Here is a 20118-nt window from a genome sequence, read left to right on the forward strand (position 1 = left end):
CCACCATGACAGCTTCCCTTCTGCAATGTGTCCCTTTCACTCCCGTGCAGCAGCTCGCGCTTCGACAAGTGGACGCATGGCTGCAAGACTTGCGGCTGCGTGTGTTCGCCAACCTAGATTTTCAAGGGATCCGAGTTCACCCACAAGCAGCAGGTTTGATTGAGCAACTCGCTGCTGGCGATATGGTGGTGCTGAATAATCAGCAGATTCAGTTGACAGCAGAAAGGATGTCAAGGTGTTGTTGTTTGCCCAACGATGGCATGGTGCGCGCCTCGCATGTGATCCCTACGGCAGATGTAGAACAAGAATTTGGTTTGAAGGTCAAAGGGGAGTATAAACTGTCAGGATTGTCAGATGTAGCAACCAGGGATGCATATAGGTGGTTTCTCGAGGCCATTTGGCTACAGGCCAAAACTTATACCATTTCGACCTGAGCAAGAAATGTGTTGCATTTGGCCAACTTTGGGCTAGTAGCTTGGGTAGCGGTGGTCAGAGAACGACTGCTGGCGGAATGCCAACAAGTCATGGCACAGTTGGGGAGGAATACCCCAACCAATACAAAGGTGGGCCAACTGCTCACATTAATTTTTCCGTTGAGAGAAGTTTTTCCTCTCGCCCTGCGTCTTCTCAACCACTTTGAAGATGATCACTTGATGGTCCAAGGCACTACTGCTTCTCTCTCGCAAACACAAAGCTTGGCAGTGCCGGTTGAGAGGGAAACACAGCAGCAGCAGGTGGGCGTTGGGGATTTTCCTGGTCTATCGACAGCAGTGGTATCTTCTGGAGCCCAAGAGATGGCCACTGCAGGTGCAGGATCAGCAAGCCGCAAGGGCGGCAGGGAGGAACACCAATTTTCGACACCACCTCCGACAACTGCATCTCTTGTTTCGGAAGATTCTGCGGTGGCTCGCTGGTGTCGCCAAATGCAAGAGAGAGTGAGCAATGCTACTCCTTTGCGGATGAGCTCTTCTGCGGTTGCGGATGTCTCCGCTCAACCAGAAACTTCGGGCACTACTAATGCGGCTGCCTCGGCGGGAGGTACTCTCCCCGCAGCGCTACCTTGGGAGGCTACGGTAGCAGCGACCCCTACTGACCAATTATAGGCATGCGACACATTTTTGAGCAGACTTGCAGAGTCTATTTGTGCCGCTTGGCCAGCCCCAACCATAGAGGGACGAGTCAATGAGTTGGAAGCGCAGGTAGCGGCTTCGCAGACTCGCATTGCTGAGTTAACCACTCAGAATGAAGAGCTGACTGTCACAACTCGCAAGCAAGGGACAGAAATACAAATTTTAAGAGAGGCTAATGCTGATTTTGTGGCCTCTATCCAACATGAACTTCTTCAGTTGAGAACACAGCATAGCCTAGCCTCTTACTTAACCTCGCACCCTGGCGATGTAATGATCAACATGGCTGATTTGGATGCATTGGCAGTGGAGATGCAAGAAGATCTCCGAATTTTTTTAGATAATCAATTACAAAGCTGGAGCACACGCTTGGCTACTGAGGTGAGAGCGCAGCCACCCACTCAGCAGGTTGTGTTGCACCAACCCGAGTCATCCAACACTGACAGAGGTAAGAGTGTTGTTCCCGAGGGTTTTGATATTGCTGATTGGGCACAAGCTACAGAGAATTGTGTTGAAGCCCAGGCTCATGTATCTCGTTTGCAGAAAATAATTCGTCGATTTCGTAAGGAGAGGCGCAGGGTCTGTTTTTGGGTGGAGACCTTAGCTCATTCTTTTTCTCTCAGTCTACCACCTTGCCCTCCATTTTGGTCTTCTCTTAATAGATACCTTTCTCGCTATTATCTGTTACATACACCTCTTGCTCCTCTGCCACAGCCGCCTCAATCTATCTCTTTGCTAACACAGTTTCTTCCTCGAGCTGCCTGGATGGAACAAAGTGAGATAGATCCACATCTTCTGGATGAGGTCTATTGGGCACATACTGCAGATTTTAGAGGCTTTGGCTATATTGATATTTCCTCTTCACCAAAGCAGGGTGCAGAGAAACCATCGGAACCTTCCAACCGGAGGCGCTGAGTGTGGCTTCGCGCAACCCACCGTGCATGCCAGAGGTTATGGCATTAGCCGCACATGCGGTCCTGCGGAGGTCTGGACAGTGCGGATCAGGAGTCATGCAGTATGCGGTGGCCGTAGCGGCAGTTCTTCACGGGATATCATGGGACAGGAGTGGGTGCACCGTTCCCGATCTGCGCTGGAGAAGCGGTTGTATATGGAGGGGCATACCTGTCTTTTGATGTAACTTAACCAATCTCTATGATATTCATGGTATCTACTGTTGTAACTCTGAGTCTGGGATATACATGAATAAAGAAAGAGGTGTTTTGTACCTGTGTACTGTGTACTTCCTTCTCTTGTCATTCTATATGTTGATGTTCATATAATGTAGTTGCGGGTAATCATTCCCGTAATGCCTATTGCTCCAGTGCGGGCAATAGTCATTACACTAACACAGGCTACACCAAATATGCATTAAGCGAGAGATATGCTATGGTTGTGCATAATATTTCCAGCTCACTTTGTATAAGTCTTGGGCTCATGGGGAGTTCCAAAGTTGTATATGCTAGCTAGAGAGCCCAAACTTAAACCCATAGTAGAAGGGCTTGTGGTGAAAGCCTTTAAAAGGAAGCCTTTATGGAAGCAGGCTTCATTCTTGAGTAGACACTCTTGAGGATCCACTTTTGAGAGCTCTCTCTCTCTTAAGTGTTAACTCTATGGATGGCCTAGCCTTGAGCTTAATGCCCATGCTTAGAAGGCTATTGCTAATTCATTGTAATTAGAGAATATTTGATTAAATTAATCCCTATTTTACTCATTAGTCTTATCTTCTCTACATTTCATTATGTCATGAAGTAGTTTTACACTCTCATTATTCTAGATTTGAGAGAGGTAAGTACTTCTTGCTTTGATCTTTACTCTCTTCTTCCATAAGTATTTCAAATAGTTGATTACTTCTCTAATTCTCTTGATTAGTGTAGCATTTGTGCACTCTTGGTCATGTCATTAGAGTTTGTGCCTAATTGTGTGCTTAAATGTGTGAAGGTTTAAGAGCCTTGAGCTCAATGCCACTTGTGTGTGATGTGATTAGAGTACGCTGGTTGGCATGTGATGATTAGGAAAGCCAACTTCAATGCAATTAGTGTGTACTTTGATCATGGATGCTTGTGTTGACTGTGTTCTTTTGACTCCATAAGAACTGCAAGCCGGACTTTGGTGGACTTGATGTGTGTAGGAGTTGATTGATCAGTGATTAGAGTATGTTTAGAGTTAGTCTTGCCATGGCTAATCTCTACCTGCATTGGTGAGGTATTCTCTTGAATCCTCTATTTCTATTCATCCATTGCTCGTGCTTCCATGGCCTAGCTGGGTGCCGATCCACGGATTTTATAATTTTGTGTGGGTTGCGATTAGGTCTTTGCTACTATCCCCCCCAACATTTGGCACTGTTGTCGGGGATCGATAACCTAAGCTAGTGAGTATAAAATGTTTAGAATAGAGTAATTTCCCTACTAATTTCATTGCTTTTTGAGTGTGTGTAACTCAATTTTGGTTTGATTTGATGATATTTGTGCAAGAAATTGAAGCTAATTGTTGAGTTATGAATAGCCCAAACCCCCAATTTCACTAACTTCTCACTAACGACTGCTAATTTTGCTTCATTTACATGCTAATTGTACTAAGTTCATGCTAATTTCACTAGTTTTTGACTAGCTTTACTAACCTAACCGCTAACATTTGATGTGTAATGAATGATTTATCCCCTTGTAAGAGGTGGAATCATCGCTCTAATCAAGTTAATTGTACTAATTTATGCCTAATTTGATGATTTGAGTGTTTTATTTTGGCCTACGATGGTCAATTTTGGAGCCGATTTGATGGCACACACTTGTGTGTGCAATGATGCGTCTTTAAGTGGAGCAAAGTAATAGCTTGGAGTGTGATTACGATGTAAGTGCACTCATTTTCTCATGTCGATTCGTGATTGATTAATGTGGTTCAATGTTGCTAATTATTTGCTAATATTAGGTGTGTAAATCAATTGACCTACACTTTGCACCTAATTTGATACACTTGGAATGAAATGGATGGTCAAATTTTGATTAATGAACTTTGTGTGTATCAAGATCATTCTTAATTCTCATCAATAATTCATGTGTGTGCATAAAAATCATTGTGTGTGTAATGCACCAAAGAGGGAGAAAAACTGTCAAAGAATTCAAGTGTGTGTGCACCTAATCTTGAGTATATGCATGCATAGAAATTGATAAAATCAATGATACACGAGTATGCAATCGTGTAATTGATGTGTATGCTAGGTTAATTCAATCATTGGATAAGCCTAATTGCCAAAAATTTGGGCAAAAATTGAGTGTGTGTGCCTATCCAAGACCACTTGATTTTCAATGATTGATGGTCAATTGGGGCACCAAAAATCTTTTTGATTGTCAAATGTGCATGAAAAGCCTGTGTAATCATAAGGTGTAAGCCTAAATGCATTGCCAATTGAGACAAATTTGAATTTTTGTGGTTCATTTTTTTGTGTGTGCATTGCTTGATTGAGTCAAAATAGTGTTAATTTTTTAGAAATTCAGCATGCATGCATTCACTTATGCTTGATACAGTGTAAGATTTTGACCATTGCAATGAGGATTTGATAGATTTTTGCATATAAATTCGGGAGTGTGTGTCTACTCAATGGAATTTGATATCCAAGTTAGGGATGAATAATTGGGAGCAATTACCAATTATGATGATTGAAAGGCCAAAAAGATTGGTTTATCTATGATTAAGTGATTTATGATGATTTAATTGATACTCAATTGAAAATGATTGGATAATGACCAATGTCGTGTATGCCAATTTGATGGGAATTGATAAAAATTTCATTGAATTGTGCCTTTGCAAATGCTATAATCAATTATGTGTAGACATACAAACCAAGATGACAAATCCACTTGAGTTTGGATGATTAGGACAGTCTTCAAGTTATGAGCAATTAATTTTGCAATGATTGCTAACTGGGCTCATATTGACCAATGAAGGAAGACATGCATTAAGAGTGTGCCTAAATAACTAGCATATTGCATTGATTTTCACTTGAAACTTGATCTTTTGTGAGTACATGAAATTGATTTAGAAGCATGTGTCCGAGCAAGCAGGTGATTGAAGCAAACCAAATAAGAGCTTAAGTTATCATATGCACGATGTGAAAATTTGGAAAGTTAAAACCAACATAAACACAAAACGCTAATTACACATTTCAGTGGCATTGTATGTTTGTCATCAATGCACAATTTGTGGATGAGGATAATGATGTTTGATCCTTCAAGTTAGATGTCTATGTGCGCTCAACTTGCATTAAAGAAGATGGCGGACCTTGTGGGGAATACACATACAATTTGTGGATGAGGATAATGATGTTTGATCCTTCAAGTTAGATGTTTATGTGCGCTCAACTTGCATTAAAGAAGATGGCGGACCTTGTGGGGAATACACATACAATAGTACTTCTTCTTGTACATAGGCACATATGAACTTCTCTTCAACAAAGATGATCTCGGTCATGGATAAACTGGCCCAAATTTCCTTGCTATTTCTTTCCTTTGCGACAGTAGATGTATACATCCATGTGAACAAGCCTCTTGGGGTTATTTTTTGAAAAAAAAAATCTAAAGCCCACACACACACCCGATTTTGGCTCCCTTGGCATTTTCGCAGCACACACACACACATGCACTTCTCCACACACGCCCCTACGCGCTACCTACTGGTACTGGCCGCCACACACAGACAAACATTGTTTTCAAAAAATGCCAAATCAGGCCCTTGTTCTATCTACACACGCATCGGCTAGTCCTGGCTACAAACCTTGTCACACACACTCATGCGTATTGCCTTGCTTGTTTCCGTCATGTTTGACGGGGTTTGGCAGTTACACTCAACCCAACACACACACGCACATTCACAGTGTCTAGGATCCTCAGCTGAGGCCCGAGCTCCCCGCACCCCTTGGCTGCATTTGGATTTCATTGATAAGAGAAAAATAACAAAAATTCTAAAAACGCTTTGTTTGAAGAATGTTCCCACCCTCAGTTGATACACACTCTTCATCACACCACTCTCGAAACTTTGAGCCAAAGATAATGGGATCTAGCCTCACAATTTAAAAAAATGGATTACAAATGAGAATTTCAAATGTCGACATTACCAAAACAAAAAAAAAAGTTCGTGGATTTTTGTTGTGCATTGTTTTGTGAGCTAATTGAGTGTGCACTTACAATGTACGAAAGTTGAACCGTTTTCATTGTCATCATGGCTAGAGGCAGTTAACATTTTGATTGCTTCTTGGTATATTTGACAAAGGAAGTCTATCACTAGATGATTGACCAATTAATGATCATTTGATGGAGTTTAAATTCAAAATCTCTCTTCCTTCTACCATGCTACTATGACTAAGCAAGCATGTGAGCATCAATTATATGCGCATCCATTAAAAATATCGAGAGTATGATTGACCATGCATTGCCAAATTATTGAAAACTTTGTTTGCAGTAGAAGAACATTAGGCAAAATTGGACTCACAAAGGGGCCTTTTAAGGAGTTTGACTTTTCCTCTCTCCAGAAAAACGGACGCATGGATAAATTTTTGCAAACAAACTCCAAAGTTGGCGGAGGTTTGACAATTAGAATGTTCTATTCAAGCCCTATCTATTGATATATAGCACGCCGTGAGATTCCTCATATTTTAGAAGATTCTTTTTTGTGACAACTCTGTCGGAATCTAAGTGAATCAAAAGAATTTTCTAAGATATGAGGAATCTCATGGCGTTCTATATATCCGAAGATAGAGCTTGAAGAGGACATTATAACTGTCAAACCTCCGTCAACTTTGAAGTTTTTTTGCAAAAATTTATCCATGCGTCCATTTTGGTACAGAGAGGTAAAGTCAAACTCCTTAAAGGGTCCCTTTGTTAGTCCAAATTTTGCCTAATGAGTTTAATTTTTGGCATGCATATGGGTTTCATTTGAGACCTACATTGATGGAGAGGGTGCATTAAAGTTTGGGTTTGACATTGTTGGTACATTTTAGTGCTTGATTTAAATGAAAAATCATGGCAAAGCACTAAAATTGAGCTTGTTTGATGGCCAAGAGAGAGCATTAAACTTTTGGGGTTATGGTTGATCATGCATGTTTTAGTGCTTACTTTAAATGACAAATTCTTTCATGCACTAACAATTGAGCTTCATTTTGAAGGGTTGTGGGCAAGAGAAACTTTCATTGATCCAAGAAGGGGTCATCATGGCAATATATTGCAAAATGTGGCTAGTTAGAGCCGTTCCAATTGTTTGGATCAAAAGTTGTATATATGCTAGCTCATAACTTCGTCAAAAGTTGAATCTTTTCATTTTGAGCTAGTGTTTACCCAACTTTTTTGAGAGCTTTCAAGTATAAAATTTGGCTATTGAGAGCCATTCATTTTCATTTCATCAAGTTGCAGTCGTCTGTAGCTCATAGATTGCTTTAAAATCTTGTAAAATTTCATATGAGCTAGTTGTTAGCCAACTTTTTGGAAGGCTTTAAAAATGTAAAATTTGGCTGTCAAGAGCCACATCACTTCATCAAAGTTGCATTATTTCTAGCTCTTGGCTTGTTTTAAATTCCATATTTCATTTGAGCTGGAAATTAATCCACTTTTGAATCATGCATGAGAGGTAAAAATTGCAAATTTTCTTATGTAGAAGCATTTTATCTCTCTCGTTGTTGTTATGTATGCATAAATTTTCTATAAAGAGCATCATGTGCATAACCAAAGGCACTTTTTTCCCTGGGGTTTTTCCCTTTGGCAAATTCGGTTATGCAAGGCCCTAGCTTTAGGTTTTCATTAATGTTTTTTGTGTGCTTTTGGATTTCAATCAAAGAGGTTTGGAGCTTGTGTTTACACTTAGCTTCGATGAGCTTGGATTGTAATAAAAAGATAAAGATATTTCTCTAGGCAAAGGGGATGCTTGCTCAAGGATGCACAAAGGAGCATGAATGGGTATAATCCTTCCATGAAATTGCTCTCTATGCTTGGCTTAAGTGATTTTTTCTTCTAAGCTATGGTTCTTTCATGTTCAAAAGCTAGGCATACTAAAGTTTTAACACTTTGATTTGTGATATATTAATTCATCAAAAAATTAGGTTTTATGTGTGCTAACATAGGCAATTGGCCTTGACCTTAGGTTAATGTAGGTTCATTTCTCATTAGTCCTAGACTTTTAGTGACAGTCTAAGACCTAGGGCTATTATTAGGCTTTAGTCCTTCAGTCCAATTACCATAAGCATCTCATGTTGGAAGCAATAAATAAGTGCTAAAAATTGAAACAATGAAGCAAAAAAGTGTCCAAAAGAGTAACAAAAATTCTACTAGACACATGAAAAGAAAATTTACATGTTATGTTGTGTCCAAGTGAGGCCTAGCGCCTTATTGGCACTTGGTAGGCGAGAGGAACTACCTTGGCCTGCTTGGTCAAGGCCCTAAGCCGATGCCCTGGGCTGATAGGGGTTAGTTGTCGGGTTGGTGGGCTAGTAGATTCTTGGAACACCTTCTTGAGGGTTCAAGGAGCCAAGAGTTGTAGCTAGAATTTCCTTGGGGTGGTAGCTTGTATTTTAATTTTATTTTTCTATGAATGACAAAAAGAAAACTTCCATGAGCTTCAAAAAGTTGTGATAATGTACTAATAGATTATGAGCTTTTTTCTAGCCCAAAAAAATGATAGGCTTGAATGATTTATTAAGATTGGTCACATAGTTCTTAAGCTAGTAGGTTTATGAACTTACATTAGCATAGGTTCATATGTTTCATGCATGAAACTGAAATTTCAAGTGGTTTAATCTTCACAATATTATATGTATCTTTTTTTCTTTATGTTGTCTAGTTTTTTACTATGATTCACTCATCTTTTAGAAGAAAAAATATCATTTTGCATGATTGTTTGTTGTACTTCATGTTTTTATTCTTCTTGGCCTTTGATGCTCATTACTTGTTCTTATGTTTTGCAGCTCAACATTTCTTCCATGGACTTGCTTTCTACCATGTCACCATGCTTTGCTTCACTGACACACGAGGATGTGTGCCAAATTAGGAAGGGGGCAATGTTATCAGTGTCTAACATAGGCTACATCGAGTATGCATCAAGCGAGACATATGCTATGGTTGTGCATAATATTTCCAACTCACTTTGTATAGATCTTGGTCTCATTGGGAGTTCCAAAGTTGTATATGCTAGCTAGAGGGCCCAAACTTAAACCCATAGTAGAAGGGATTGTCGTGAAAGCCTTTTAGAAGGAATCCATTATGCAAGGAAGCTTCATTCTTGAGTAGCCACTCTTGAGGATCCACTTTTGAGAGATCTCTATCTCTTAAGTGTTAACTCTATGGATGGCCTAGCCTTGAGCTTAATGCCCATGATTAAGATCCTAGTGCTAATCCATTGTAATTAGAGAAGCTTTGATAAATCTAATCCCTATTTTACTCACTAGTCTTATATTTTCTACATTTCATTATGTCATGAAGTAGTTTTACACTCTCATTATTCTAGATTTGAGAGAGGTATGTACTTCTTGCTTTGATCTTAACTATCTTCTTCCATAAGTATTTGAACTAGTTGATTACTTCTCTAATTCTCTTGATTAGTGTAGTGTGTGTGCACTCTTGGTCATGTCATTAGAGTTTGTGCCTAATTGTGTGCTTAAGTGTGTGAAGGGTTTAAGAGCCTTGAGCTCAATGCCACTTGTATGTGATGTGATTAGAGTACCTTGGTTGGCATGTGATGATTGGGAAAGCCAACTTCAATGAAATTAGTGTGTGATTTGATCATGGATGCTTGTATTGACTGTGTTCTTGTGACTCCATAAGATTGGCGAGTCGGACTTTGGTGGACTTGATGTGTGTAGGAGTTGATTGATCAGTGATTAGAGTATGTTTAGAGCTAGTCTTGCCATGGCTAATCTCTACTTGCATTGGTGAGGTATTCTCTTGAATCCTCTATTTCTATTCATCCGATGCTCGTGATTCCATGCCCTAGCCGGGTTACCGATCCACAAATTTAATATTTTTTTGTGGGTTGCGATTAGGTCGTTGCTACAACTTCCCTTAACAGTAGAGGAGATGAGCATGCATTGAAGCTTGGCTCTTCGTTGGATTTTCATGACAAAGACAAGAGTTGTTGGTGTAGGCCTCCCTTCTCACAAGCTTGGAGTAGATGATGAGCTTTCCATATAAGTTTGAGAAGGAGAGCGAGTCTTCTTTGCTATACACATGAGCTAGTGTGAGTGTGTGTAGAATAATTCCTTCACAAATCAGCCCCCTCTCTCATTTGGTTGACCCCCCTTGCTAATTCCTCTTGCTGGATTCCCATTCGAACTTTCTAAGATTAGCCAATAGGAATTAAGTGGTCAAATGAAGAGCCTTCTGAAAAATGCTCCTCTTTCCCCTTTATAGGGAGATTAGATAAATAACTTAATTCATTTAAATCCCCATTTGACCTTTTCCCCTTATGGCCAATAGGAATTAAGCAAACCATTGGGCTGCTTAATTCCTATTGGACCCCTTGGTAGGTTGTCCAATAATCATCCAAGAGACTTAATTTCCATTGGTTCTTTTTATAATGTGTTTTTAAATTATTTAGACTAAATTTACTCTAGCCTAATTCTTATTGGTCGATCTCTATGGTCATCCAATTAATAGGATTTGAACTCGGGGGGTTCACTATGTGTAAAACTACCATATCACGTGCGTTCAAGACATGGTTGTAAAACCCCTTAATTGTGAATTTTGTTAGGAATATAATGTACCCTTTTCTTTTAAAATCTATAAGTTTTTTTCAAATAATTTCCTTCTGTATATATATTTCTATAAGTTTCAAGAACTTTAAATACCCTTCTGTTGAACTCACGTGATAGGTTACATTTTTCTTAAGTGACCTCCCCGGGGATTTGAATACACTTTGGGGGAAACTGAGCTAAGAACATGACATGTATCCACTATGCTCTTTGTGTAAACGGGAGACTTTGAGTGTGTGTGTATTATCTCACCTCTTTCTCTCTCTTCCCCTACCTTTAGGGCACACCCCCTCCCATGTAGGGATCTAGGAAGACTTTGTGTACAATTACAAAGCATCCAGTTTCCTTAAGCTTATTGACCATTTGGACTTACCCTTTAAAATTTGGAACCTTAGCATTTTGGAAGTCTTAATGGGTTGAACCTTAGGTCTTTGAATCCCATTGCTTGCACATTTCTCTTCTGCAAATGGTCCCCCTTTGGATCCTTATTTTTCCTCCTTTGGATCCCTACTGTGACCAATCTGCTAGCCTTACCAATAATCTAGTTTTTTCTCCCCTAGCACTTTCCCATATTAAATGATCAGTTTAACATGAGAAATCATTTAGGAGAATTAGATATTAGTTATTATGACATATTTAAACCTTTGATTCTTTATAAACAGATGATAAAGAGGATCAACGAAATATGCAGAATGTGGAATCCAAATAACATAAAAGACACATGCTCCAAGAAACCATCTAACCTCAGTGATGCTAGTGCATGTTTCTTTCATTCTTTGGATGGCATCTATCTTTGTTGGACAAGGTTTCCTACCATATGTCCCGCACATGTGCCCCATAATGAGAACCTCAGTGATACCAAACATAGACTTTTTCCCTGAAAAAGTAAGATTCAGTTCCTCCAACCTAGACATAATTTCTCGCATTCATTTATGTGATTCACCACAAACCTACGACACCCCCTAAGATCCAAAGCTTCATCTTTCTCACCTTCTTCACATTCTTTGATAGGAAAATCATCAATGAAAAGGAATTGTGATTTAAGGAATAAAGTCACGTTAGACCTCATTCATCCCATTCTTCATATGTGCAATTGAGTTGGTTTCTCCTTACCGCAAGGTACACATTCTCACCAAACCTAAAGGCGACCTCATGGATGTCAAGTCTCTGATTTCAATTGCAAGCCGAAATTGATCATACCCTAAGTAGAGGTCCCCCATTGAGGAGATTTCCCTCCTTGTAAATACCTTTTCAAACTCATTCACAATTGGACATGTACCTACATTTCTAATTGTCACCTTGTTCACTGGTTGCATATCTTGGATGAAGCGTAGAGCACCATTCTTCTTTAAAAATCTAAACCACCTTTTTGAGTATGAAGCACAAGAAGGCTCCAAAATATCCATTTTGATCCTTCTATTCAATACCTTTACTAACTTTGGAAAATGAGGCTTTGGAACTGGAATAGACAGTAGATTCCAAGGTACATGAGGTATTGTAAAAATTATCATAGGAGCTACATAGAAGGATCAAAACATCCTATCTCATATGGCTCAAATGCAAAAGCCCTACCATGCATTAGGAAGAGAATGAAATCTAGGAGGGTCTCTTCATTTGGCAGTTTAAGAAAGTCAAACCTTTTTTTATTAAGAGAGTAATCAAGGATAGATTTTGAATTCAAACAGGCAAAACGGCTAGTTTATTTGAATTCAAAAATTCCCCCCAAAATGGTATTTAAAATCTAGCGGGTAAAACCATATCGTGTAGCATATCTATTTGAAAGAGCTCGGCGTGTAGATTGCAACTCTATGATCTCTACTCGAATTGAAGATCATATGTGGGAGTTAGGGAAGGCCAAAAATCATAAATTTCTTCACCTCCTTTTTGGGGGGAGAAGTTCATCCTTTGACCACTCTTACACACCCACCATTCTTGCACACATGGGTTACACCTATTTGTCAGAATGTTAATCACCTTCATAAGGCCAAGGAAAATAAAGAGGACCTTCTACACCCCATCTTTTGGATTTGAAATCATTTTTTTGAATCACTTTGTCTCCCCCTGTGTTAGAAACTCCTCACAGCCAATCTCTAAACATTAAAAAGACTCCTTTGTGAAGGTGTGCCTAATATTTTTAGGATTCCTCAAACTTTCTTGCAAAGAAGCCTGATCAATCTTTTCCCTGTTGTTGTGTGATAAGGGTGAAGCTATTGGTTTTACTTTCTAGTGTTTGCTTGAAACATTACTTTCTAGTGTTGTTGTGTGATAAGGGTGAAGCTACTGGTTTTACTTTCTAGTGTTTGCTTGAAACATTGTTTTTCTTTAAAGGCTTTTGTGACTTGATATAGTTCCACAGAGCAAACTTCCACAACTTCATTCCCAAGATGAAAACTAGACTCCATTATAACATCAAGCTCACCCATAGTATTTACAAAAGAAACTTTCTCACACAAACCCAAAACATTTTCAGTAGGCTCTAGCAACCCACTCTCTTTCATGCGTATTTGTACATTATGTACATATTGCTAATCTCTTCAAATCTTTAAGTTTCATAAAACATACTGATCCATTCCATCTTACAAAGTAGCCCGTAGAAAAAGTTTCATCCATTTTTGGATTAGGCAGGACCCTTTTCTTTATGTACCAATGCAGTCTTGCTTTATAATGGTACTTAGCCAAAACCCATCATTTCCCTATAATCATGAAACTCTTTAATCACCTTTGGTAGAGGTTGATCTCTAAGGTTTTCTCGATTATTTCATGGTTTACACAAATTGTGAGAAATTGAATAGCATGTTTGCTATCCGTGCTTTGTATCCTAGCATAAGTTGAACCATCATCCATTACCTTTGTTTCCATTTTAGCTCCCACAATGTAGGGCTGCCCAAGGATAAGATTATATGAATATGTGTCCTGTATAAAGAAATTTTGTTCAACCTTTACATCACCTATTGTCACCTTTACACTAGGACATGTTGCATACAATGCACTTGATGAATTGTTTGCCACTTTGACCATCCAACAATGTTCTATATCCATTGACCATTTACATTTGTTGTAAAGACTTTTTGGCATTATAATGTATCTCAGATCCATGGTCAATTAAGGCAACAAATGGTTCTTCAAGATCACCTACCTTGACCAATGCCTCTATAGTGCCTCACGCCTACTGGCTTCTAGAATAGTGGCTCCTAGGAATTCCTTGAGCTTCTTTCCCTTCATTAGGAAATTTCAATTGTCTTACCTTCCAAGAATATTGGTAACATCCTACCGTATCTTCATCACCTTCTTTAGCTTGCACCTGTACTGTCACGGGAACCGAATAATAGAGATCGATAGCAAAAGATAGAGAAAGAGATCTTTGTATTGATGAATCTTTGTAGAGTTTTGATACAACAGAGGAGCAAAATATATGGGCGCACTCCGTTGTACGGAGCTCGAACCTCCCGACCACCCCCGAGCTTCAGTTCGCTTGCATGCAGCGTCTCACTCGCACTCGCACTCGCACTCGCAGTAGAAGAGATCGGTGAATGATCCCCAAACGCACCACCCGTCGTGCTTTTATCCTTCTTTTCCTCGAAAAGCCTGCACTATTTTCGTACCAAGTATACCTGCGAGAATAATATAAGAACGTGATCGCTAAGCGATCCGTAAAGGTTAGATTTCTATCATGACACTTTGCACAGATCCTGTTTCACACATTGATTTCTGCATCGCCTACAAAATAGCCAAAAGAACATACTCGTGCAACCAATTCAACATGATAATCAAAGTAAAAAAACATAATTATATACCTTCATAATCTCAATTTTCATACTCTATCATGAAGAAACAATCCACTTCTTGGTTGATAGCAGGGAGAACTGTATGATGTTGTATGTCTGTCTGTCCCTGTGTACACTACACTACTGCTGCCTTCTGTTTTTTTTCATCATAACTTTTACAAACGAACTCAGAACAAAGCAATCCAGGTACTCAAAACGACGGGAATAGATCTGGTCTACAAGGCAACGCGAACAGAATTGCGAAAAACATCTCTGTTTGGCTAAAAACGCAACTTTTAGGTCGCGACTCATAAAACCTCTATTTTTGGATATCCACTACTTTTACAACTTATTTTAAGCCTACTCATGCATTTTAAGCTAAAACACATAAATATAAAACATTGATATTAATAAAAATCTCAATTTTACTGTTTATAGACAGACTATCTGTTATTCATTAATCTTTATCAAATCCGTCTTTAGTGTATTATTAAAAAAAAAGAATATATGTTCTCTCTTAATATTTCAACTCATTCGTATAAGCTCTATTTAATAGACTATTCAACAATCTTTCAAATCATGCTAACGAAAGATATGCCCTGTTACATTCTTTTCGACTTTAAGAACTTCAAATATTAGTCCTATTACATTCTACCCTTATCAAAATTAACTCTGTCCTCAGAGTTGGTCTAAAGAGAGAAAAATTCTCTTTGCAAAACACTAAGATCAACCCATGATGCATCCTCTACTGGATAGTTCTGCCACTTAACCAAAACTTCCACAATGTCTCTATTTCTCATATGTTTAAAACGCCTATCTAGTACTAAGTCTGATTCTACAGTCAATGGTCCGTCATCTTTCAACTTAGAGTTATCCTCTAAAACATGATGCACATTAGGAACATACTTTTTCAATAAACTCACATAGAATACATGATGCACTTTAACATGAGAAGGCAATTCCAATTTGTAAGCTAATGAACCAATGCGCTTCAAAATTTTAAATGGACCAACAAATCGTGGAGACAATCTCCTATCATTTCCAAGAATCAAATGAGACTTCTCAGGAATAACCGTTAAAAAACCATATCACCAGTTTCATACTCCACAACACGATGTTTCTTGTCATAATACAGTTTATGTCTCTTTTGAGATTCTCTAATATTCCCCCTGATTTTGGCCAACTCGTTATCCATTTTCTCAAGCATCTCACGTGACAGCTCTACCTTATTCCTCGAGCTAAGAAAATTTATAGGTGTGGGATAGTTATAGCCATACATTGCCTCAAACGGAGTCATCCTAATAGATGAATGATATGAACTGTTATATGCAAATTCAACCACCAAAGGCAGATATTCATTTCAATTAGATTGGTTTTCATTGACATACATTCGTAACATATCTTCTAAAATACGATTCACCCTCTCCGTTTCCGCATCGTTTTGAGGATGGAAAGCATTAGACATGCGTAACTGGGTACCTATAGAGTCAAAAGTCGCTCTCCAGAAATGAGAAGTGAACTTAGAATCTCTGTCAGACACTATGCTCTTGGGCATGCCATGCAAACGAAATATCTCTTTCATAAACAAGTATGCAATGGTCAAAGCAGTATAAATTATTTTTACAGGAAAGAAGTGAGCTTGTGTTGTGAGTCTATCTACCACCAGAAAGATCGAATCATACCCTCCACGAGTAGTAGGAAGTCTAATGATAAAGTCCATGGATATACACTCCCACTTCTGTAAAGGAATTTCTAAGGGTTGAAGGTCACCAGGCATCCTCTTATGCTCAATCTTAACTTGTTGACATTGAAAGCACTCACACACATAATTCTTAACATCCAATTTCATACGCGGCCAAAAGAATAAGGTTTTAATATTTTCATATGTCTTATTTAATCCAGGATGACCAGAAAAAAGGTGAATTATGACACTCATGCAGAATTTGACTCTTAAAAGAAGAATTTGCAGGAATACACAAGCGGTCATAACAATACAGATTTCCCTCATACAAGTGATATCTATTTTCAATCATCTCACCAATATTCTCATGCAAGAATTTCAAAATAGGCATATAAAAGGAATCATTTTCAACTTCAGTATGTATCTCATCAATCAAATTGGATCGCACAACAGTCAACAAATTACACATGGGCCTACGACTCAATGCATGTGCAACTTTATTTTCTTTTTCACACAAATACTTCAAATCAAAGTCATACTCAACCAGCAATTCAATCCATCTTCTTTGTCTGTTGTTTAACAATGGCTGCGTGAAAATATACTTCAAACTTTGATGATCAGTACGCAATTAAAATTTGACACCAAGCAAAAGATGACGCCAATGTTTCAATGCATGAACAACAGCAAGCAATTCTAAATCATGTGTTGCATAGTTCAATTCATGTCGTCTTAATTTCCTAGACTCATATGCAACCACTCTTCCTTCTTGTGTCAAAACACACCCTAGTTGTTCACCACTAGCATCACATGACACAACAAACGGTTTGCCCATCTCAGGAACTTTCAAAACACAATTTTCTGCTATTTTAGCCTTCAAGGTCTCAAAAGCAGTCTCACATGTAGAAGTCCACACAAAACCCTTGTCTTTCTTGGTCAATTCGGTCAAAGGACTTGCTATCTTAGAGAAATCTTTAATCTGTGCTCTCTCATATTGTGCTAGACCCGTAAAGCTTCTCACATCCCTTAATGACTTTGGTGTTGGCCACTCCACAATAGTCTTAACTTTGTCAAGGTCAATGTGAATCCCCTCTTTAGAAATCACTCTTCCCAAGTACACAATCTGATCCTTTGCAAAAGTACACTTACTTGCTTTGGCATACAATTTATGTTCACGCAAAACCTCAAATGTTTTCTTTAAGTGCAATGCATGATCTTCTTCATTCTTAGAATACACAAAAATATCATCCAAGAATACCAGAATGAAGTCATCAAGATACGGGTGAAAAATATTATTCATTAAGCACATGAAAGTTGCTTGTGCATTAGTCAAACCAAAAGCAAGAACTGTAAATTCATAATGCCCATAACGTGTACGAAAAGTAGTCTTTGGAATGTCCTCGACCTTAATGCGGATTTGATGGTAGCCAGAACGAAGATCAACCTTTGAAAATATTGTGGCACCACTCAAATGACTAAGCAGTTCATCTATGTGAGGAAGAGGATATTTGTTCTTAATGGTCTTTTTGTTTAATCCCCTATAGTCAATGCATAACCTATATGTACCATCATTTTTCTTTTGGAATAACACAGGACTACCCCAAGGAGATACACCAGGTTTAATGAAACCCTTTTTCAAAAGATCATCAAGTTGTATCTTGAGCTCTTTAAGCTCATCAATATTGAAATTGTATGGAGATCTGGAATAAGGTGTCGCTCCTGGATATAGATCTATGGCATGGTCTACCGCTCTACGCGGAGGTATACCAGGAAGATCGTCCGGAACACATCCTTAACTTCATGTAAGAGATCCTCTATAAATTCTCGATTTGTCTCTTTATGTTTATCCCCAGATTCTTCTTTAATCTCATTAGCAAACACAAGCAACGTCTCACACAAGCAAACACAAGCAACGTCTCACACTCTTATCTAAGCCACCTTATCAATTCCATTGCCAAAACTAGATTTAGAATCTCTTTCTTTCCACAAAGAGTGTGACTTATCATCATCAAATGATTAAAGATATATTTTTCTTTCTTAACAATCAATCAAAACATGATTTTCAATGATCTAATTGATACCAATGATAACATCATGCATATCAATGTTTATGTTATAGAAATCATCTTTATGATTTCGACTCTACAAAGAAAAAATAATAATTTCTACTAACTCTTTCGTGAAACTATTATTACCACTAGTTAAGTCCACAAGTCTTTTAACTTCTCAATTTAATTTCTCAATCAATTTAGACGATAAGAAGCAATGAATACTATCCAAATCAATTAAGAAATTCAAATTTTAATCTCAACTACTATGTATAAATTTGATCTCACAGAAGCTTTCAAAGGACGTATCAAAGACATAAAACATCACAAAGAAGGGGTAGATGACTTACCTTTATCGTACGCATCGCCAAAAGTCTCCAATTGAGCCATCTTGGTACGTATTGTCTTATCGGTCACCTTGCTCGAGCATTCGAAAGTCTCGTGGTCGTGTTCTCGATATTGAAAGTATAATCCAAATCTTTGAGTTCTTCAATCCACGCTTCTAAATCTTCGCATATCTTTCTTATGCCATTAAACTCTTTAAGCTTAACCTTCGTTAAGAATGATTTGGTTGTCGCTTCTCCCATATCGTCATCGTTTCTTTTCGCGGTACCCCAGTGCCACCACGATGATTATTGTTTCCAGGTGGATTAGCATGGTTTTCACCTTCATGTTGGCCATCAAGGTCTACATAGATATCAAGCTCTCGTGCTGCTTTGCCCCGCAGAGCCTCAGCACGCTTCTGATTTGCAATTTTGAGATCTTCTCATAGTCGCCGAATCACGTCTTCTTCCTCCTCCATCCTCCTCTTGTATCCTTCCATGTCCAGAATCAACCGCTTGCTCTGATACCAATTGTCACGGGAGCCGAATAATAGAGATCGATAGCAAAAGATAGAGAAAGAGATCTTTGTATTGATGAATCTTTGTAGAGTTTTGATACAACAGAGGAGCAAAATATATGGGCGCACTCCGTTGTACGGAGCTCGAACCTCCCGACCACCCCCGAGCTTCAGTTCGCTTGCATGCAGCGTCTCACTCGCACTCGCACTCGCACTCGCACTCTCACTCTCACTCTCACTCTCACTCGCACTCGCACTCGCAGAAGAAGAGATCCGTGAATGATCCCCAAACGCACCACCCATCGTGCTTTTATCCTTCTTTTCCTCGAAAAGCCTGCACGATTTTCGTACCAAGTATACCTGCGAGAATAATATAAGAACGTGATCGCTGGGCGATCCGTAAAGGTTAGATTTCTATCATGACACTTTGCACAGATCCTGTTTCACACATTGATTTCTGCATCGCCTACAAAATAGCCAAAAGAACATACTCGTGCAACCAATTCAACATGATAATCAAAGTAAAAAAACATAATTATATACCTTCATAATCTCAATTTTCATACTCTATCATGAAGAAACAATCCACTTCTTGGTTGATAGCAGGGAGAACTGTATGATGTTGTATGTCTGTCTGTCCCTGTGTACACTACACTGCTGTTGCCTTTTGTTTGTTTTCATCATAACTTTTACAAACGAACTCAGAACAGAGAAATCCAGGTACTCAAAACGACGGGAATAGATCTGGTCTACAAGGCAACGCGAACAGAATTGCGAAAAACATCTCTGTTTGGCTAAAAACGCAACTTTTAGGTCGCGACTCATAAAACCTCTATTTTTGGGTATCCACTACTTTTACAACTTATTTTAAGCCTACTCATGCATTTTAAGCTAAAACACATAAATATAAAACATTGATATTAATAAAAATCTCAATTT

General features: G+C 38.7%; 1 pseudogene; it reads left to right on the forward strand.

The window, feature by feature from the left end:
- Positions 1 to 524: 524 nt before the first annotated feature.
- LOC147441029 (uncharacterized) overlaps positions 525 to 20118 on the forward strand; it is a 32112-nt pseudogene continuing 12518 nt past the window's right edge.

This window comes from Adiantum capillus-veneris, chromosome 15, assembly GCF_014529385.1.
Source record: "Adiantum capillus-veneris isolate H3 chromosome 15, ASM1452938v2, whole genome shotgun sequence".
Lineage (NCBI taxonomy): Eukaryota > Viridiplantae > Streptophyta > Polypodiopsida > Polypodiales > Pteridaceae > Adiantum > Adiantum capillus-veneris.